Here is a 21,978-nt window from a genome sequence, read left to right as displayed (position 1 = left end):
TTTACATTAAGAACAGCAGAAAAAGAGTGTTAGGTTTGGGGAGGAAAATTTCACTAAACAGATATTCCCTCCTAGGTTGACCCTGTGAGCTACTATTAAAGGACAGTAACATCTCAGTAATTAACCAGATAGATAGAGATTTTCCTAGGTCAGAGTAGAACCAACTATGTTAAAGATTCTGTGTTCCAGCCAACAGTGAATGTTAGAACAACATCTCTGGAAACAGTAATAGAAGAACTGACTCTGTATTCCTAGTGTATGTGAGCAGAACCCAGTAATTCCTTTTATTAGCACATGTGTCTTAACAATATGTTCTCACACACTGCTATGATACCATTATGTCTTCCAGGAAAGTAAGGAGAAAGGCTTTTGATGGATAAAGCTTGTCAATGTATCTTGGCACTGTCATACATAACAAAAGCTATTCCTAGAAGTAATGTTTTATGTCAGCACAGGACTCTAGGGAAAAAAACAGCTTGTCCAACTTTGGACATTACAAAGTTCAGATGCATCAAATAATAGGAAATATTCACAAATATTATAATTGAATTTTCTCCTGTTGAACCTGGTCATGATTTTCAACAGTTTCCTCTCAACAGGATTTCATATGGAACATAGTTGGTTTTGAGTTGCTTATGCAGGTGCATGGAATTGAAAACCTTCATTGTTTCATTCAAAAAGGAACTTTATGAAAAGGCTCTTTCCATATCTGAATGTTAACCTGGACATTCTTAAAATGGGCTGTGCACCAAGGAAAGGGCTTCACTTACATATAGCCAGTGTATCTTCCTTTCTCCGTACTGTGCCACTCACTCCAAACTCATTATCGCCACCAGACCCACATGGTTTTTCTTTACTTGCATGATTTTCTATAAAATTGTATTGTGCTAGCAGGAAGTTCCATCAGTTTACCTTTGTGTCTGCTTTCATATGAAAAATGGGGTGTTCTGAAGAGAGTATAGTACTGCCATCAGTTGCTGGAGATGTGGTTTGCATTTAGCTGCGAACAATGTGGGACTTTAGAGATGACTGTATATGTGATGGATGTTTAACAATTAAGAATCTTAAGTCGAATGTGGAGGAGCTTGGAAGAGAAGAAGTCCTCAAGAGGATAAATGAGTGTAAGACATTTATCAATGAAACATGGTTAATTTTAAATGCAGAGAATGAGAAGCAGCAAGGAGGTCAATGGGAGACAGCTGAGAACAGCCTATAGAGAGGAAGAAGAGGAAGAAGAAAAAGAGATAAGTGAGATATGTAAAGAGACAGAGTTAAAGTGAATGACAGGCATGCAGCATGAACAAGACTGCAGAGCTTGTGGTAAACCGTGGCTGACAGACCATATCAAATCACAGAACGGTGAGCGGACAACAGTGATGGCAGTGAGGAAGAACAGCCCAGCAAATGGAGACACATTGGAAAACACACTTTTTTGTGTGCACTTTTTCTTATCCTGACTTTTCTTCCAGGAATACAGTTAATTGTGACAGAACAGATGCTTATATTAGAATATTCTGTAAGAGAGTATCACCTCAGCTGGTAGGCATCAGTGGCATTATAGAGGAAAGATTCTTGGCCTGCATGATAACTCTGAGACATTTATAATGGCAAATGTAGGGTGACAAACTAATCATGATTTTGAGGGGAATGAGAAATTTTGTCAATGTAGCTAGGCTGGGTGTGTGCAACCGGTGAGTAACAGACAATCTGCAGCTAACAAAGAAACTAGATTACTTATTACAGGAAAATAGAAGATGGGACTGCATATAGGAAAGCAGTAACTATTTAAGTCTGTGATTGATAAAGAAATAATATCAATGTCATCTTACTGTAAAGATCTCAGTTTCCCCAAAACAGTTTTGCTTTAGGGACTCTCTCCTATTTTTAAGTGAAACAATTAATTTGGGAAATGCTGAGGACTACACAGGGAATTGTTGTGCAAAGCTTTTCACTCTTCTCTGGGGAATTATTCCATTACATAGCCTTTTATCTCTCTGGGAGGATCACCACATTGCAGGATTGTGTAAAGGAACCTACAGGTCCTGGCCCAGATTCTACTGCAGGGCAGAGCATCCATCCCTCTGACTTGAATAGCTTCTGTACAGATACATCTAGACAAGATATGGTTTATTTAGTGGCAAAGATCCTCGATGGTTTTATATGACAACTACCTTTCCATGTTCCTGGAGATAAGATGATTTACTGTAGCGTGCAATCTGGTCTGTTAGATGGTAGGAATACAGGAACACAACCCTGAATCTAATAAAAAAGCATCCCATATTTGGGAGTTCCACAAGACATCAATGCCATTACTATTGCTTGTTCAGGACATTATTTTAAAAAGATCTCAATGAACCAGTCGAACTGTTAGGACAACAGCAATATTCATAGTACTGCACTGTTAGCCAGTCAATGGCTTACTATTTGTACTGAAACATTTTCCAGGCAGCTGAGGAGGACATTTAAAAATCAGTTTTCTTAATCTCCCATAAATATGAAAACAATAAAGTACTTACAGATGCATAAAACGTTTGAGAGCAGTCCTCTAAGGCTATCCAGCCTCTTCAGTGTTCTAAAGAAATGTGGGTCAATGAAGGGTTCTGAAAAATAAGTATTTTATTTTATATTTTAGAAAATGGTGACTAGCAGAGGTGTTTTTAAAAGCTTCAGATAATTTTAACTTAGGAAAAGAGTGTGAAAGAGCATTTTAAAATGTACCCCTTACTTTGGGACAGCATTGTAGCATGTGTGGCTAGTTAAAGTGAGATTCTTATATTTATATTCAACAAATAAGAAACATGTAAGTGTGCTACTGTGCTGACTAAAAGATTCACCCTCTGTCACAGGAGACATGGGCTCAGCAGACTAAGATAAGGATGGCTGCGAGCAAGTATAAGCCTCACAGATAAAGAAAGAAGAAAAAAAATGTGCTTACTGGAAAAGGTGTTGCTCTGCTTACTAAGAGACAGGAGTTTGAGTCACTGCAATGGCTAAAGCCATGTTTGAGCACAACTATTTGTCTCTCTACTTAAAGTGAAATGCACTGGACAACTGGGATGGGGTACAGACAGTGCCAGATTCTGGAGGTATACTCTTTCTGTGTATTTTTACTTCGGGCATTTGTTTGGTTTTTTCCCCACCTAGAACTACAGTTGAGAGTCTGTGACGCCTAAAGGGGTTGGGAAGGACATATGAGGCCTTGGTGTCATGTGCAATTGGGTCATAAGTTTTTTGTTCTCTAATTCGGCCCTTCTTTTTCCTTGCTATATCATCTTTATAGCAGCAAACTCTTTCTCCCCTCTCATTTTACCTGTTCTAGATAGAAAATAATTTTTAATAATTTTTCATTACATTATGTAGCTGAAATTAAAAATATAGCAAATTGAATTGGACTTTGAATAGTGATGCTAGAGGAATTTCCATCTAAATCAAGAGAATCAGAATTATTCTTATTTAAGAATAATTTTTGCTTTTCAGACTCTTACCTTGAGTAATTTATACAGAACTGGCCACTATATCTTTGTAAAGGTTTAATTGCTCTTCAGGGGAGCAGTGTAGAGCAATTATACAAATGATACCAGATATCAACGATTTAAGTTATGAGGAAAGACTGAGAAAGTTGAGCATATTCTCAGTGGAAAAGAAGAGACTTCATGTAACCCAATTGAAGTTTTAAAAATTATGAAGAGGACTGATAAAATTGATCCAAGCAAGCTCCTTACACTTGCAAGACCACAGAAGCCAGAAGACATGATCTAAAAATTAGAAAGTTAGGAACAAGCAAAGAAATGATAAGGCAAAACTATTTTACACAGAGGGATTAGAAGTGTATGGAATAAATTACTATAAAGGGCCCCTGAAGCAAGAAGCATCATTGAATTCAAGAGGGAATAAGATGCAGTTCTAAACAAAAGGAGCAGATAGAGGGGTGGCAGAGAAAATAGTCAAATGGAAATAAGGGAAACAATAAGGAACAAACAAGAAGAGCATAAAAAGCCTTTTCCTTTTATTTCTTTGGTGGTTCTTGCTGGTAAAGCTCCTTGGGTATTGACTTACTATCACCTAGTAGCACAGGTCAGTCAGTCTTTCTTCAGAGATGATTTATAACATTCTTAATAGCAAGTTTATGTAATTAAGAGGTTCCTGGATTTTGACCCACGATAATCTTTGATCAAATGTTGAAAATGAACCAGTTACTGATCCTAACCTAGTTAGTCATATCGGACAACAATATATCAAGGAAACCCCTACCAAAGAGACACGGTGGTACAAAGCTATCAGAAGGACTCCTCCCTCCCACAACTCCAGCTACTGCTGGCAAGTGCAAGTTGTTGAAACAGTCAGCACCCTGCTCCTGGGATATCCGTCTGCTTAGGAGCTGGAGTTTTCAGGACTGGCTTTTACTAATAGACACAGAGGATGTACTTACATTAAGATTTTCTTTAGTGAGAAAGCCATTTTATGAAGTTCCAGCTTCCAGCCACAGCTACTCATTCCAATCCCCACACCATAATTCACTGTATTCTCAAGAAGCAGCACCAAAATTTGAGATGATTTTACAGATTCTGACTAAATATGTTGTTTTAATTTTCCTGTGACTGTGCAAACCAATAAGGAACAGCAAAGGCTCTGAAGCTGTGCATACTCAGTAAGACCAGATTTCATTGATTTACTTTCAGACAGGTGTGCTCAGAATGATAGCTTTAATTACATAGGAATGAATGGCTGAAAAACCTATGCACACCTGAGAAAGCGTCTTGGGTTTCATTGTTGACTACTACCTATGCCCATTTTGAAAACCTAATTGTTCCTCAACAATATTAAATATCAAAAAACCTAATTATTGCTCAGTTGCTTCATTCTCTTCCAGTCTCCCTCCACCTGTTGTAGTTTTTTGTATCAGACACATGTTATCAAGTAAAAAAAGAGCAAATGGACAATGATACGTTTAAATCCTAGTTGTTGCCTAATTTCCCTATAGCGTTCAGAAATGCACCAAAAATAACAAAAAGCTTGGTCTATATGGTAAATAGTAATAATATCGTCTGTTTTGTTTTCCTGGGGAGTGGGGAACATTTGAAAGGATTATGCAGTTTCTTTCAACTTAAAGCTTGATTTTTTTCTCTTGAAGAAAATGTAGTATTTTTTTCCTCCACATTTTAAACATTAATTTCCAAGGTATCAACAGCTAATTATTCAGCAGTTACTTTAATGTTTCAGATAGGGAATATGTAGCCTTGGGGAGAACAGATCAGGTTTTTAAAGTAAGTCTAGCTACAGTAAAGGATTATAACTAGAAGACATCCACTACATATAGTCACTGTTATTTCTTTCTCTGTTCAAAGATGGAAGCAGAGTGGCAAAATCTAATCTTATTTGAAAAAAAAACCCAAACCAAACACAAAACCACAAACCAAATGAATCTAGATGTTGCCTAATAGCAATAGTAGTTGGGGCTCTAAAAGATGAGCTCTGGAGGACAGAAGGATTTACTGCCATGAGCTGTTGGCTCCACCTTCTCTGGTCTTTGGTGAAACCCTGATCTATGAGCTGGCCAACTGGAAGTAGCACAGTTTAGCCTCCTCAGGGAAGGCTCAAAGCTCCTCAGTCACACCCCCAATGCCAGAGCTCCTCAGCTTTGTCTTCTTCAAGTTCTCCAGGGCCAGGAGTACCAGAGTGTGCAAGTAAAGAAGAAAATTGAAACGATATCTCAAATTAAAATTAACACTTTCATGCGGTTATATCTTCAGTCGCATCCTTTGGGAACTCATTCCTACAACAGTAGGCAGGCAAGAAGGTCCTAAGCGTAACGTGCCTGTTGCAAAACTGTTAAATGACAAGTAAGATGCACTTAAACTCTGTCCAACAACAATCCTATCTGATTGTTTCTATATGAGAAAAGGTATGTCAAGTGATGGAGACAGGAATCCTCACTAGGAACTGGAATAATTTTTCACAACCCCTGTAATGGAGAGCTCATGTCCTGTCCTCTCCGTGGCTGTCTCAGAAAGAGAAAACAGCACGGAGCAGGACCCAGCCTCAGGTCCTTGGGTCAAGCAGTGCCCTTGACTCCACTTCCACTATGTAGCTTCCGGATCTCCTCTGGGGTCACCAAATGCCTTAGCCATAAGACATGACAATTATTTGGGACGTGCTTTCCTCTGTTCAAAGTTCATTAAATAATATGAGGGTTCCTCTGCAGCCTGCTTGACTGGTGGGTTTTTAGCCCAAAACCAATGATTTGTTTGCACACCTTAATGCGTGGGATGGGAACATGTGGGAGTTTGGAGAGTACAAAGAATGCTGGGTTTGTGCTGGAGGACTGTGTCACGGAGAAGCAGCTAGATATGTTGTAAACTTATTCATACTGTCTTTTGTGAGTGGTCCCTGATCTGTCCTCTTCCCCAGATTGTGTCTGGAGATATCTGGCAAAGTGCTAGATGGCAAAGGCAAAAATGTGTACATGACAGCCTGCTAACAGTCAATGCTATGGGTGATGGCAGGCCACAATTTAAACCTGTGACCCGGACCTACTATAGCTGTTACTACCATAAAACCAGGCATAGTTCACTCTTTTCCTGGAATATTTCTATGTATTCCACTTTCATATATGGTTTCAAACTTACCTCAGCATCCAGTATTGGGTTACCACAAACCTGATGGAGGTATTCCGGTCAAATATCTATAAAAGGTAGAAAATGGTATAAGTTTTATTAATCACCTACATTGGTGGTTCAGACTTCTAAACACATATCTGTTCCTGCTTTATATTAAATGTGTTCCTTCCATTTAACTTACTAGTATAGACATAGCCTCTGAGTTATTCTGAGTGCTCTGGTTATTCTAACCAGAAGTCTGTCCAGATTTGGCCAGGAATTTTTAGGTCAGGGCTGGAGCTTGCGTCTTCCTCCTGCTAGACTTTATGACATGCTGATATTTAAAGGGTTACAGCTTCTGGGGCTGGTGAAGACTCTTTTCACTGGAACAGAATTTGCAGTAGAGTACAGGAGGGTAGCAGGACCTCTGTAACCCTCCTGTGATCCCCAGACAGCAGAGGAACCTCCAAGAGGTCACCCACGTAAGCACAGGTAAGAGCAGCAGCAAGGGTCTTACACCTGACATGAGGGAACAGACTAAGACTGCTCCCCTGGCTTCTCCTCAGCCTAGCCTGCCCAGAGCTGGGTGGATTCATAGATCTGCCATAAAAATTGAATAGAATTTTTTTTTTTTAGGTTTTCTTTTCCTATTTTTTTCACATCAATTCCCCCTCCTCTTATAAACACTTGTATAAACTATTGTAGATCTGCCCAGATCACCGGAATTTAACCAGCAGAGTACCATTCTAGTCTTAAGAGTTGACATACTGATACATGCTAGTCAGTTTCTCTTTAATTACCTGAGAAATAGGAAAATAATGATACTATAAATATAGAAGATATTGAATTTTTAGGAGTAGTGGTTCTGCAACCTATTGTTAAGCAGCACATACAAGTGTTTTGTGTATGCTGAGATTAATTTTCAATACGCAGTTTCCCTTGGGATATTTATATTCTCCAAATCAGCATAGAACTGTCCATCAAAAGTAACTTTATAAATATATATATACCCAAACACCACACACCACACACACACACAATGACTGCCACAAACTTTTTGGGGTTGCTTCTTTAGAGAGCTGTAAAACTGAGTAACAATTTCTGTGCACAATGACCTGTTCAGGTACGTGGTTGTTCGTTTCAACAGACAATTGGAACAGAAGTACTTGTTGGCTTATTTCTTTTTTTTTTCCCTTCCACTTTTACAAAGAGTTAACTTAAAAATTCTCGTCTGAGAGGTAGAAATTATTTATGCAAGGGGGGGAAATTTATTTCATAAGAGATGCTTTGGAGTCCAGCCTGTTTTGGTTTTCTTACTCAAACCATTTACTTCTAATTAGATAAGAGAACAAAAAAAAAAAAATTCCAAAGGGGAAAATACATTTTTTTCCACAAATTGCTTCCATCCTTTCTGAACTCTGCTAAGCATTTTTAATAGATATGTGCCCTTAGCTCATCTTTTGCATGCTAACAATTTAATCTGAATACCAATATAGACACAAAATAAACGATTGTTTCCTGCCAGAGGTATCTGCAGAAGAAATCTTGGAGTAAAACATTGTCTTTGCAGCTCATTGTGTCTCTAATTAGACTGGAAGGAGGCAGAAGCTTGCTGGTGTCAGTCTGTGTTTAGTATGCCCTGGAGCTTCAAGCTCCTGTGGGTATCAAAGTGCACTAATTAAATGAGGGGTCCACAATACCGCACTAAACATCAGAGTGAGAGAAAGAGTCCAGTGTCCTCAGTGCCTTTGAGAATCCATGGCCCACGCTAATTACCCATTGTTGAATTGACTTCCCATTCTACAAGGAATGAATGGTGCCTCTCTCCCCCCCTTCCCCCGGCCTCCCCCCCGCCCTCAGATTTTACCATCTTTGCTTTGGCCGCCTAATTAATCTTATGGAAATCTCCCGAAGCCAGATTCCAGCAAGGTTGCCCCGATGTTTATAATTTGATTTGTGATGATAAAAGTGAAGACACCCGGTGATGGAACAGTGTCATTTTCAACACTCTTGAGAATCGAAGAGGCTATCAATCTTTCCCACGTGCATGGCAAACTGATATCCTAGAAAATTAACTTCAATTAATAACAGAAATCCCCAGACGCACAGGGAAGTAGAGATGCTTTGAAAGAGAACCTTCAAAGATGTCTCTGGATTGTCTTTTATATGCAGACTCTTCTTTTTATATAGAAAGGATTCTCAATAAGGGAATGTGTGGCATTGGGGGGAGTTCCCCCTCTCCCCTTTTAATCCGAGCAAGATGAGGTAACATTTTATATTTAGTTTAGCAAGAAGTTAACCAAAGGTCTGTAGGTTAAAATCTGTTTTTATTTCCTCCCCACAGATACTATGACTTAAAGGATTATGCTACGCATTTCACTGAGGAAAAGAAATTTAAAATAAAAATGTTTTTTACCACAACGCTCCCCTCCCCAAAATGCTGGAAAGTTAAGGGTTGGGCTGCTTGTCATTGCCAGCCTTCTTTGCCTTGACAAGATTTGTGATCTAAAGCTGAATGTTCTATCAGGAAAAAAAGACTTGTTAAGGTTTTACATGTACTAACAACTGCAATGGCACAGGTACTAAAGACTCATAAAGGCAAGTTTTATTCCTGTGAAACATTGCAACACATGAATTTTACTCTACAAAAAATCTGCGATGTCTATGTTTGTGAGTGGCATTTCTGTGTTGCTGTTGTATAGGGTAGCTGGTTAGAAAACACTTCAGTTTATTACTAGCAAAATAGAAACAGATGTAGCTTTTCGCCATTTGTGATACCAAGAAATTCCTTGCTGAACAGACAAAAAAAATTTAAAAGATGACCCAGTAATAATTTCTGGGTTGGGTTGGGGGCTTTTTTACATAATATTCCATAAACAACTCTAATTCAAAGTTATGATTAACAATTAATTTGAGGTGATGTACAAACAAAACTTACTGCCAGGACCTTACTTAACGTTTAGCTTCCGAGTAATTTTCAAGGTAGCTTGAAACAAACCTAAGTTACAGTCTTAGCTTAGCAGCAAGAATGGGTTAAGTTTATTGCATTTCAGGTTCTTGTTATAATCTCTGTCACGTGAATGAATTCATGTTGTGCCATTTCTTGCTCTCATTACAACCTTTGTTACGAGAATGAGGTATTAGGATTTTAATGCCTCATATATTCTGTGAATTATGTTAGTGTGCTGTACTACTTTGACCTTTTAAGTATTCTGTAATTTGATTGGCTGGTAATTCTAGTCCTTTTCTTGTTGACAGCCTCAATAACCTTTCAGACAAAGGTGGAATGGCAATCCAATCAAAATGCAGAATATTTAAGAGTTAAAAATATGTAGTATAAAGGATGGATATCATTCATTGGGGGAAAACGAAATTTTAATTCTTCTAGTGATTAAAACTTGGGACATAGGTAGAAAACAGAAGTAATAATGCATTCCAATGATAAAGCTTAGGATAACAAATGAAAGTGATAGGATTTTTGGTTTTTAACCTTACTTTGTGATAACTTGTGGTATTCTCTTGGCTACCTCCACTTGATAGAAAATTATAATTTTTACCATCTTTTTTAATATTGCCATATAATATGAAATTTTATTAAATGGAAGTTTGATTTTGTCTTGAGTATCTAGACCTATTTTTAAACAATTTTACCAAATTGTGAATACAATAAATAGGTATACACAAAAAGGCAGCACCTGAACACCTTTGTGAGGATTATTAGTAGTAATAGTAATCCATACATCACATGCTGGGTGTACAAAGTATCATGAAAGCATAAAAAAGTAGATGTCTATTATTATTTGGTACTACCATCTGCATGTTCAGTTTTAATGATTGGAGAAGGATCTCTACTTGTCAGAAACAGACATCTGGGTTTGTTTTCTTGAATAATACATTTGGTCTAAAAATAACAATACTGATTAGAATGAATGCACAATTAATATATTTTAGTGTTTCATTGTATGTAGAATAGAAAGCAAACAAATTTTACAGAACCTAGCAAACTTTAAACTAATTCAGTTCTTTTCTGGAAATGAGTTCTTCCTCTGAAATATCTGCTTATTAAAAATAATGGTTTTTAAAATAATTCCTGTAACAACATTTTTCCTTATTTTTTCCCTCTTTTATCTTTCATAGAATTATATATGGAAAACGCATGCAAACAGTAGAAAACCTTCAGGAAGGTTTCTGATTTAGTATCATTTGAAATCTCTGGAAAAGCCTCTCAAGGAAGCTGTGCCAAACCCAGCTTGATACAATTCGGAGCTGAATTGCTGTAACTATACCTATAGGTAGGTATAGTTTACCCTTTTTTGTTTTGTTATTTCAAGTACAGGTTTTCTTTGATTAGAGGTTCTTTTGATTAGAGGCCTATAGTTTTGTCTATGGACTCCATAGGAAGGTTGAAGTGGCATACATACAGTCTTAAAGTTACTTCAGAGAATTATTTTTTTCAATGAAGGAAATGAAAGAATGGATTCTTCCTTTTTCATAAGACCACATATTAGGTATATTTAGAGGAAGAAGGATCCTTTCAGGACTCCTACTTAAAGGGGGTACGGATTTCCAGCCAGCTGAATTTTTAGACTCTTCTACTTAGCAAAGAAGGACCTAGGACAGATCCACAGACCATAGGCTAAAAATTTTAGGAATCTTAAAGGGGATACCATTGATTCCTGCAGAGTACTTGTATGAACAGAAATACAATGTGGCAGATTTCACACAGCATAATATGAAGCTAATCAGCATACAAAATAGGACACATACTCAAGCTGTTTGATATAGTTTCAGCCCTAATTTTATGGAGTTGTTGGGAATCCTGTATATCATGAGCAGAAATATCAGGAATAGAAAGTAGATTACAGTAATGTACCATATTGTCAGTCTGCAAATGCTGATGGCTTCTAACAGCCCTTGGAATTTAAAAAGCCTGGTCAATAGCTTTATGGCATGCTGGTGTGCCTGAGAGGTGGTGGAGAAATTGTGTTCTCTCTGTTACCACGTGATGCAAATATCATGCCCAAGGCATACCAGGGTCTAGAGTGAGCCTGGATACCACCTGTAAATGACCAAGTGAAAAGTGTTTTGTGTTTTTCAACTAAAGCTGCAATTACATGAGTGTAAATGTTTCTTATACATCCTGGGGTGCATTAAAAGGAGTGTGGCCAGCAGGTCGAGAGGGGTTATCCTCCCCCTCTTCTCTGCCCAGTGAGGCCACATCTGGAGTACAGTGTCCAGTTCAGGGGTCCCCAGTTCAAAAAAGACAGAACTACCGGAAAGAGTCCAGCGGAGAGCTATGAAGACAATCAGGGGACTGGAGCATCTCCCTTATGAGGAAAGGCTGAGAGACCTGGGTTTATTCAGCCTGGAGAAGACTGAGAGGGGATCTTGTCAATGCTTATAAGTATCTAAAGGGTGGGTGTCAAAAGGATTGGGTCAGACTCTTTTCAGTGGTGCCCAGTGACAGGACAAGGGGCAATGGGCACAAGTTGGAACACACGAAGTTCCACTTGAATACATGCAAAAACTTTGATGGTGCCAGAGCAGTGGAACAGGCTGCCCAGGGAGGCTGTGGAGTCTCCTTCCCTGGGAACATTCAAAACTGGCCTGGATGTGTTCCTGTGCCCCCTGCTCTAGGTGTGCCTGCTCAAGCAGGGGGGTTGGACAAGGTGATCTCCAGAGGTCCCTTCTGGCCCCTACCACTCTGTGATCCTGTCTGTCCCACTGATGTAAGTGTATCTTTGGTAAGACAGTTGCAAACATGCAGGTGTCTTCTGTTTGAAATGCCCTGGATTACCTGAGACATTCAAAGGTGGTAAAAGTCACACTGGAGTTGTTCTCTAGATCAGCAGCTGCTGACCAGAAACTGCTTAACTCCACATTGCTTATAATGATGAAAGATACCCTCTGTTTAATCAACCGAATTTTAACCCCAGGGTGGGATTCAGAGGGATTAACCTTCTGGATGAAGATACTGAAATTGTGGTCTTCACAGAAAGATGATCTTATGTGAGCTGGTAGATATCTGCTCTTGCAGTCAATGGATTCAAGAGAATCGTTCAGCTCCCCAAATGCAGGCTGCAGGGTGAGTAGAGTGTCTAACAGTCTTTGCTGATTATTTTGGCTAGGAGCTCATTTCAGGGGCCAAACCATAGGTATCACCAACTATTTCAGATACTTACTTTGGGACTGACATTGATAATAGTTTTATATTTGCACCTAGGATCAGATTTGTGAGAATGGGAGGAGTAATGGAGAGGAGTTTCCATCAGTTTTTTCTTATCATCACTGCTTTCCCACAGTGACTACACTTTGAGTTTCTTTCACCGAAGAATTAGGCTATTGCTTATCACTATAAAAATCTTCACACATGGACAGTTTATTCTAATCTGAATATGTTTACATTATTACATAATTTAATACATAAATTTTGAAGATAATTCTAAGAAGATGGATGTTGAATCTCTTGTACCACAAAAGTATCAGACGTGATTTTATGAAGATACCAACATTTCCAATGACTATGTTTTTCAGTATTGATGGAAGTGGTTCTCTTAATCTAAAACCTGAATTTTCATGTCCAAATGCAGTGGTTTCACCATTTTGCCAGCAGTAGGTCACCTCCACTGGAATTAAGGCTGTTTAACATACTGAAAATTAAATAAAAAGGAAGAATGTGTTGTAGTAAAAAGCTTTATATTCAGTGAGATAATCACTGTACTTCATGTGCTCCTTCTTAAAGTGCTTGTTCCTGTCCTTTGGAGGTGACCTGAAAGTAGCCTAGAAATAGTATTTTAAGCTCCATGCTTTGCTCACTTTACCTGTTTTTCTGTTCTGGTATGTGATAATGCAAATCAATTTCATTAAAGTTGAAAAGTTGAGGGAGCCGGCGAGCAAGTCTGGCTCAATCTTTCTTCTCAAAGACGTGACTGTTGAAAGAAGGACTTAAGGTGAAGCCAAGCAGTTTAGAAGCCAGTGAAGGCAAGGGCCTGAAAATTGAGAAAGTGGCTAATAAGGCCAGGTGATTCAAGTCTATTTCCTCTAACAGAACTGTTTGCTTCATTCCTTTCATATTTAAATTAGGAACCACTCCACTAGAGTCATTAAAGTTTTACTTAAAAAAAAAAAAAAAAGAAACCAAAATCAGATTTGACCTTTTAACTGTCTTCAAAGTGAGCCCTAAATTAACTAATTTATTGTTCCAGGGAAATGATCACCTGTGTTTGCACTGACCCACCTGAAGGATAAGCAATACCTCTTAGGAAAAAAAGGAAAGGAGGAAAGAAAACAAAAACAAATACATTCTGCATTTAATAGGCAACTTGGCCCCAGCTCTGTGCTTAGTTTTAGATAATGATATGGAACTCAGAGTAGTGCCTTTAAATTCAAATATTTCAAATGAAAGATGAAGTTCCTAGACATGCGAACAAGTAACCAAGGGGTAACAAATTCCTGCATATCCACTAACCTATGGTAACTATGAAAGTTCATGCCACTGGCTCATTCATCGCTCATTGCTGCCTTCAACTCACTTTCTGAAGGTGTGATTTGTTAATGTGCATCATTCACAACTGTGCAGAGTAATACAAGCAGCATCCAAAATGTGAACAGTCAGGAAGAGCTGGTTCAGGGAGCTTGTGTGCTTTCTCAAGGTGTTTTACTTAATGCACAGAAAGCACTTTTGTATTTTAAATGGTGATGTATTCAGAGAAGATACACAGTAGCTCCATATATAACACATGCTTCCCTGCCTTTCAGCAGTGAACGGAAGCCCTGGTGCTATGATTTGGAACACTTGCCCCCTGCCTCTTCCACGGCTCTCCTCTGAAGAAGACTATCCCTGCACACAGGAACTGCTCCGATGGGAACAGCTGTGTTTCAGCATGTCGTGGGACTCCACATAGCTCAAAAGCACTGGGTAAGATTTCTCGGTTGTCCCTGCATTCAGGATGCAGAAGAAAAGTGGCTCATCAAAAGTTAACAGCTAAAACTCAGTAAAGGTGGTGAAATTTCTCTTCCATCTGCCCACTCATAGCAGCACAAAAGTGCCACAATGTCAGAAGTCACACACCATTTTAAAAATAATTGAGTACGAGTCATGTCAGCTGTGACAGATATTTTCACTTGCACTGATGAAGAATTAAAAGACTGAAAATGTGATTTTCTGAGTGTTTAATTCACATCCTATCTTTTTTCACAGTGCTTTTCAGACTATTTAATACTCTAGAAAAAACATTGCTCACAGAGTGTTCAAACTGGAGTACACAGCACCAATGGATGCCTCACAAATAACGGCATTCTTGACAGGACCCATAAGAAATTCTCAGAAGTAATGCCTGTGGGAGGAGAAATAAACAGAATTTTGTCAAAGAAACAATCAATCATTTTGGTTAGAAGTTCTGATGTTACTCCTTGAAGTATCACTTTCAAGGAGAATATTCCAAAATCAAAGATCACAGCAGCTACAAGTTCAAGTGCTTCTCATGGTCTCCAGGCATATTCACTCTTGCTCTCATCTCAGTATCTATGACCCTCAAGCTCTAGTGCATGCAGGCAAATAAAATTGTTTTCAGAATCAGATAATTCAGTGACCTCATTTTGATCATTACTTTCATAGACTCCTGTATTTGAAACAGCTTGACATTTTTTATTACTGACCTGATTTCTACTTCTCCATTGCAGGCCCAAATGAATCATGTTGGAGGGAAGTATTCACTTTTTCTTCTGTCAGGAAAATATCTCATCTGATTGCAGCTGTAAATCAGATCAGATCTGGCAGAATTAAATCAGTTGGCAAGACCATTTTCCCTTAATGTTAGAATTAAGAAAAAAAAAAGACAAAAAAGAAAAAAAATCAAATTAACAAATCTGTATTTAAGGTTATCTCTAAGATTTGTTGGATAATATACAGACGATATAGAAGGATCGTGCTGGGCTGGCTGTATATTGCACCTTACATGCAGAACACCAAGATAATAAGGTTAAAACAATCTGCTTTATGCTGATTCAGGCTGGACTTTAGAAAGTGATAAACTATCACTTTTATCTTCAAGCAATCCTTGATAAGACCTTTATTGCATAAGCAAACAAAGCAGTTAAAAAGTCTCAGAAGAGCAGTAGCCGTACATGCTGGCAGGAAGAACAATGATACGTGTTTTATTCCTTTCCTTATGTAGAGTACTGAAAAGTACCCCTTTTGTGGAAAATCTGAGGTTTTAATTGGGATAGAATAAAATACTTGACAGGAGACAGTGACTTTGCCTCAAGATATTCTGCAGATGCAAAAGGCCAAATAAGGCTTTTCTTCTATTAAAAACAGTTTCACTGCAACAACTATGCTTTGGATTTTTTTTCTTCCATTGTGCCACATTGTAAGTTCAACCAGTTTGCTGTACTATCTCACAGCAGGTCCTTGTGACCCAGCAACTTTTCAAGTACTATCCTCCTGGTGAATATCTGTTTCATATTAGCTTTGTCTCAGAATGGTATTTTACATTTTTCTGCTTTGATTCTCACCTATGTGAACTTATTTTCGCTGCATATTACCAACCTCCGCAGCCCCCATATTATTTTCCTGTCCTCACAGTTACTTGCAACACCTCTTAATTTTGTATAATTTCCAGATGTGAAGTCTTGTTAATGTCTTTTATAAGAATAAAAGAATTAAACCAAATTAAATAGATTGTGTTTATAAAATAAAGCTCCAGGTTTGTCAAATGGCTCCATACTTATGCTAATGAGTTTGAAGAGCAGAAAGAAACCTCCTGAGTCCCAAATCCAGCATACAGGAGGTGGCAGGACCAGAACAAACAAAGCACATTCAGAACCAGGAGCATTTTGACTTAAGCAATGAACTTGGAATATCCACCATTACTACTTCTTCAACACACCTCAATGAAACACTGTCGTTTTACTGCCCAAGCATCAACCAGCACAGATTTTTACCTCCAGCCCAGACAAGCTGAAAGAGCTGTCAGGTTTCCAAAGACAAATGGGCAACTTCAGTGAGCTGGTGCTGCATAGATTCAGCAGCCAGCTCCCATCCACGTCCTAAACAAAGCAGCCCGCAACTGAAGAAAGAGCTAAGCATAACACTAGTTTTGAGCTTAGTTACATTAATAGTACATTATCACACTAGTAATTGTCAGCATATGCTTTTCAGAAAACAAGGTTATTACAAATGGCTTTACAAAGAATTGAAAAGAGAAAAAAGGATGTTTCATTCTGAGACTGTAAATTGATTGCAAAATATTCAGCCAATAATCAGTCTTTATATACTCTGGCTGTTTTACTTAACATACTGTGATAATAAATATCTTTAGCTCAACTTGATACAAATATGTCTTTCCCTTTGGAAACAAAAACTAACAAAGCAAATGAAAACTATCCCACAGAAGCACAGTAGTGTTTGAACATCAGTTTGACAGGTACTATAATTTCCCTATTAAGGGGCTCTGAATATCATACAGGAGCATACTGCTGGAACACTATAAGAATTCTTCACAGAAGCCATCTGAAAAAGAAAAGTTTTAGTACAAGTCAGAGAAGATATTGGAAGATGGACTCAGGCTGATGAATTTCACTGATGCTCCAAAACCATGACCTTGACTTATTTCCATTTAACACACATCTGTTATCACCAGTAACAAGTAGAACTGAAATCAGTACGAGACAGGAGAGTTATCTCTGTAACAGATTTACTCTAAGCAGTGCTATGTCATCCCCATACATTTGTATGCGACTGACAAGAATCGAAGCATGTTCAGTTCTAATCTGTGCCTTCCTTACTATTTTATGTCTAGGGAAAAGATGACAGAGATGTGCACTACAGTCTTACCAGGACCCTCTGTAATAGAAGCCATGAATGCAAAAGATGACACACATTTTATTAATCTTCTTTCAACACCTTCTTTTATAACGTATTCAGAGCTTTCCTTTTCCATATTTAAATAGGAAAAAATGGTTTGGACTGTTAAGAAAGGGGGGGGAGAAAGTGGTTCATTCTTTACGCAGAGATTTTTTCATGTTGTTGTGCCTGATCATGTTACTAAAAGAGAAACTCATAAAAAGACACGAGCATTTGCTTCTTCTGTAGCATATCTCACTACTGAAGGAATATGCCTTTGACTTAATCTTGATCCTCAAACTATTCACCCTGGATGGCTATTGAGATTTTTACAGTATTTTATATATATATATACAAACATCCCATTTATTACTACCAGAAGTCTGAACCTTGTGTTAAACCTCATGTTTCAACCTGCCGTAGAACGGGGCACACAAAAACTCCATAGGCTTTGCTATTCTAACCCTTAAGAACCAGGCAGAAAATGACAGGGTCTCTCCGCAAAGGGTCTCTTGCTGCAGAAGGCAGCAGCACAATTTTTGGCAATGCAGTTCCCTGTGAAGACAACTGGTGATCTTTGCATGCTGGCCCTCTCCATCTTAAGACAAAATTCAAAGATAAATGCCCATCCTGACAGGCACAGACTCCTCCAGGAATGTGGCAATAGTCACCTCAAAGATTCTGCTTTCCCCTTCAGAAATAAAGCTCTTGTCTCACAAACAGAGGCTTGCAAGCCCAGGAAACTGGACTTTTAAGGGATCATGAAAAATCATGTGAATTCATTCACAATAAGCATGGAAATAAAGAATTTTATTTTAGAACAAAGTGCACGTACTTTTTCAATTCGGCTATCCTTAACGAACCCATTATTTTACACAAGTATGCATCCACGCACACAGACACACACACAAACTTACTAACAGCTTCAAGACTGAGAAAAAAAGCTAACAGAAATTGAGGATCTTTAAATAACTAGAAAGGATGCTCAGGGACACATGAGCCATAGGTGCCTAGACAGACCGATAGAATTTTTACAGAATCTAAGAGGGAGACTCGTTGTCTAGTTAGAATCATAGAATCATAGAATGGTTTGGGTTGGAAGGGACCTTTAGAGGTCATTTAGTCCAACTCCCCTGGGGTTATATATTAGATAATATCCCTGGTGCTTCCCCTTCTTCTTGCAAGACTGAGACAAAAACACCATTTAAAACAACACTAAACTTTGCTGGGTACAGAATACGATAACAGTTGCCACTGATCATGCTTCTAGCTGCTTTTAAAAATATATGTCTTGGAAAGAAAAAGGAAATGTCAGCTCAGACAAGAAGTAACATATTGGGGTTTCTCCTGTAAATTGTCTTTCTGAAACCGACTAAATGTTGCTGAGGATTGAAAGCTTTTAAAAATTTAATTTTTTGCATAGCTTGTGGGAATGAGTTAACATTCCCAATCACATTTATTTATAAAGTAGGCACATGGTAAAATTAATACAGTGCAAAGGAAATCTGGCAATGTTTAAATTACATTTTAAAGGAAAGAAAAACTGAACGGGCACAGAGATTAGCTTCTAGTGTCTCAAACCCTTGAAAATTAAGACTAAAACATTTTGGGAGATTATTTGGGGAGCATGCTTTTCTGCAAAAACTTATCCTCAGATTAAGAGTCACTGCTGAGCACCTTTCAAGGTCCCTAACCATACACATGAAGGGGAGTATCCCTTAAGCCACTGAAATACTGTTCAAAGGAAAAGCATACAACACCTTTGTAGTAGCAATTGTTTTTTGCTTGTGTCATTCATAATGACACGAATTTTTAGACAGACAATCCCAGAAGAGAATCTGGTGAATCTATTCTCTTTCCCCAGTAATTCAGACAGAAAGCGAGTATTGTGAAATGTTTTCTTTTTCTTTCCCTCCCTCTCTCTTTCTCTTCCACCTTCCTTCCCTCCTTTCATCCCTTGGTCCCTTCCCATCTCCCTTCCTTCCTCCCTTCCTCACTTTGAATCTTGTGGCCCTGAGATGAAAGACAGTAGGGCTCAAAGGAGAATCCTAGCTCCTCTTTAAAAGGCACGTTTACAACAGTTTGGAGCACTTGCTCTAGCACCACTTGGATTTCCAAGCAAGAGGAGAGTTGGTAACTCTGAAACATAGTTTAGAAATACTCCTCTGCATTTGCAAGCATCAGGAAGGACCGGAAGTAAAGCTGATCACATATCCTCTAGACATATACAATATATGTTTATACTCTTCTTTTTCCTACTGTACTTTTATTTTAGGACACAAAAATCAGAGAAGAACTTCTGTGGGGCATCAGGTGTTGGGCAGCTTCTGAGCACTCAGCCATAATGTGTTCCCCGGTATAAATGCCGTGCCAAGCTTCTTGCAGAGAGTTTTCAGGTTCTTTGACTGGTTAGAGAGGAATAGAAGGCTTTGCATCCTGTCAGATCAGCATTAGGTTTATAAGATTTTTGCTAAAGTAATCATTTCCCTGGAATAAGGATAAGTCACTATGGAGACATGTCCTGATAGAATCATGGAGTTTTTTGGGCCATGAATCATAAGACTTGTATCATGTTACATGTATCTAAGAACTCACTGTTTAGAAGCAGAACAGAGCAGATCTAGTTACCTTATAACTCTTAACAGTTGTTATAAATACTATTCCACTGCTTTGAAGGTGAATTCATACAGCAGTTAAGTATACAAATGACTTCTAATAAAGTGGTAATTTTTCTGTACTTTATAAATGCAATCATATTCAACTCAAATCAGTGAAATGTTAATTCACTTTTTAATGAGCTCCTCTCCAATTTCTGATTTTTTAAACAACTTTCAACTGAGTTGGTTAAATATAGTTAATAAGATGAAAGAGTGTTTTTTAATTAACTGAGACAAAATATTCCATTGTATATATGTGACTTTTGAGGTAGTGTGCGATAAGCTCAGAATTCAGGTTTAACTCTGTTTATTCTCCTTGTGAGCTTTGAACTTTGAACACAGCAACCCGAGGTGTGGAGGAGAGGTATTCTATCCCCCTCTCACAAACCTGTGTTTCTGGGAAAAACTCTCAGTTTTCCTTTTGAACATGACTGCAGTATTATTGACCAGGACATGTTCTTCTTTCTGATCCATGAGAAAAGAAAATGATTGCAGCCCTTAAGCCTGGTTATCCCATAAAATCTAAATGGGTCATTATGAGCTTCTGCGTTGACTCTGACATTGTACAAAAGGACAGGAAATTTATTTTTGAGGCCCCTTTAAGGCCTATGTCCTCATTCAGAGATACTCTGAATAAAATTGATTTCCCCAAAGCTTACAAAAAATAACTTATACCCTACTCACCTCCGCCTGTTTGCTGTCTGCAAGGCTGACTGAAAGCTGGCCAGAACCAGTGGAAATCTTGAAGCTGATTTCAGTGGAATATGCAATCAGGGTCCTTGAATGTGGGATTATATGACCATTATCAATCTAGTAATGAAAAAAACATGGTCATTAATTCCCATTCTGTAGACACAAAAATGGCTTTTCTCATATGCCATTCAGATCAGGTCTCAGAAGGATATTTACTCTTGATTTGCTCTGGCGTAACTGAACTCTGGACCTGGTCCACTATACAAATTGCATTGCGCAAGAGAGCAGTAGCTCTATCTTTGTTGTTGGCAGGTTACTGCTATTGCCAACCATCAGAGGGTTCATTAGAGAGAATAAAATCAGGGTATCAGAGAGACCTGACAGTGTGCCGTGTCTTACTATCTTTTACCCAGCACAACTCAGCTGAAGAATTATTCAAAATAAAATGTAATACGTTAGAGCAGAAACTTATTTTTCCATGTGCCTGATTTTCTCATGCCATTCGTGTATTAAGATTTAGAATCACTGATTCAATTAAGGTATAGCTTTTATTCATATTTTGCAGCTATTGGAGCTGAATTTGAAGTCCTCCCTGGTCACCAGTTAGAGAGTTTTAATGATTGGGAGTTTGAATGAAGGTCATTATATCATATCCCACGTTACATGCAGGTAATAAAATTCCTTTCCTGCTTTGATTTTAATTGAATACAATCTTTCAAGTGAAACACGATATCAGAAAGACTTGCTTTGTCTAGATAGTAAAGTAAACGTGGCCTATTATTTGTCAATTTTATTGTCATTAAATGCTTCTTTGTTAGAGAAACTCAACATTTTTTCATTCTCATGCTCTCCAGAAACAGGTCAGAATGTTTTGGAAAATCTTCAAAACTTGGAACAGTTTGCCTGCAAGATGAGAGTTGGGATTCATGGTTTCTTTACACAGCAACTTAACTTTGCAAGCCAGGAAACCTCAGTGTTTTCACTGAGTCCCAGCTTCCCTCCCTCCTTCAATCCTCATAAAACACTTTGGTTTAAAAACTACCTTTCGGTCCAAAACATTAGTATTCATTTGTTTTAGATTCTTGCCTAATTCTGAACAGACAGACATCTCATGACACCAGTGGCATAACGACACCACTATTTGCAGAAACCCTAACAATCGCGATAAGAAACTCTTCAGAAATGG

At 38.2% G+C, this 21,978-nt stretch overlaps 1 long non-coding RNA gene across 3 annotated transcripts in view; it reads right to left on the bottom strand.

The window, feature by feature from the left end:
• LOC135312578 (uncharacterized) overlaps nt 1-21,026 on the bottom strand; it is a 51,029-nt gene extending 30,003 nt beyond the window's left edge. The window contains exons 1-5 of one of the 3 annotated variants that reach the window (XR_010372186.1): nt 20,784-21,026; nt 15,255-15,404; nt 14,840-14,932; nt 6,627-6,682; nt 2,517-2,600 (exon numbers count right to left, since the gene is read on the bottom strand). This is a non-coding gene — a long non-coding RNA (uncharacterized LOC135312578). Of the gene's footprint in view, nt 1-2,516; nt 2,601-6,626; nt 6,683-12,236; nt 13,247-14,751; nt 14,933-15,254; nt 15,405-20,783 lie in introns of those variants that run through there. The other 2 variants (XR_010372187.1, XR_010372184.1) reach the window with 2 other exon arrangements.
• Nucleotides 21,027-21,978: the final 952 nt, after the last annotated feature.

The sequence above is a fragment of the Phalacrocorax carbo genome, chromosome 1 (assembly GCF_963921805.1).
Source record: "Phalacrocorax carbo chromosome 1, bPhaCar2.1, whole genome shotgun sequence".
NCBI lineage: Eukaryota > Metazoa > Chordata > Aves > Suliformes > Phalacrocoracidae > Phalacrocorax > Phalacrocorax carbo.
This window is presented reverse-complemented; position numbering and strand designations above follow the sequence as displayed.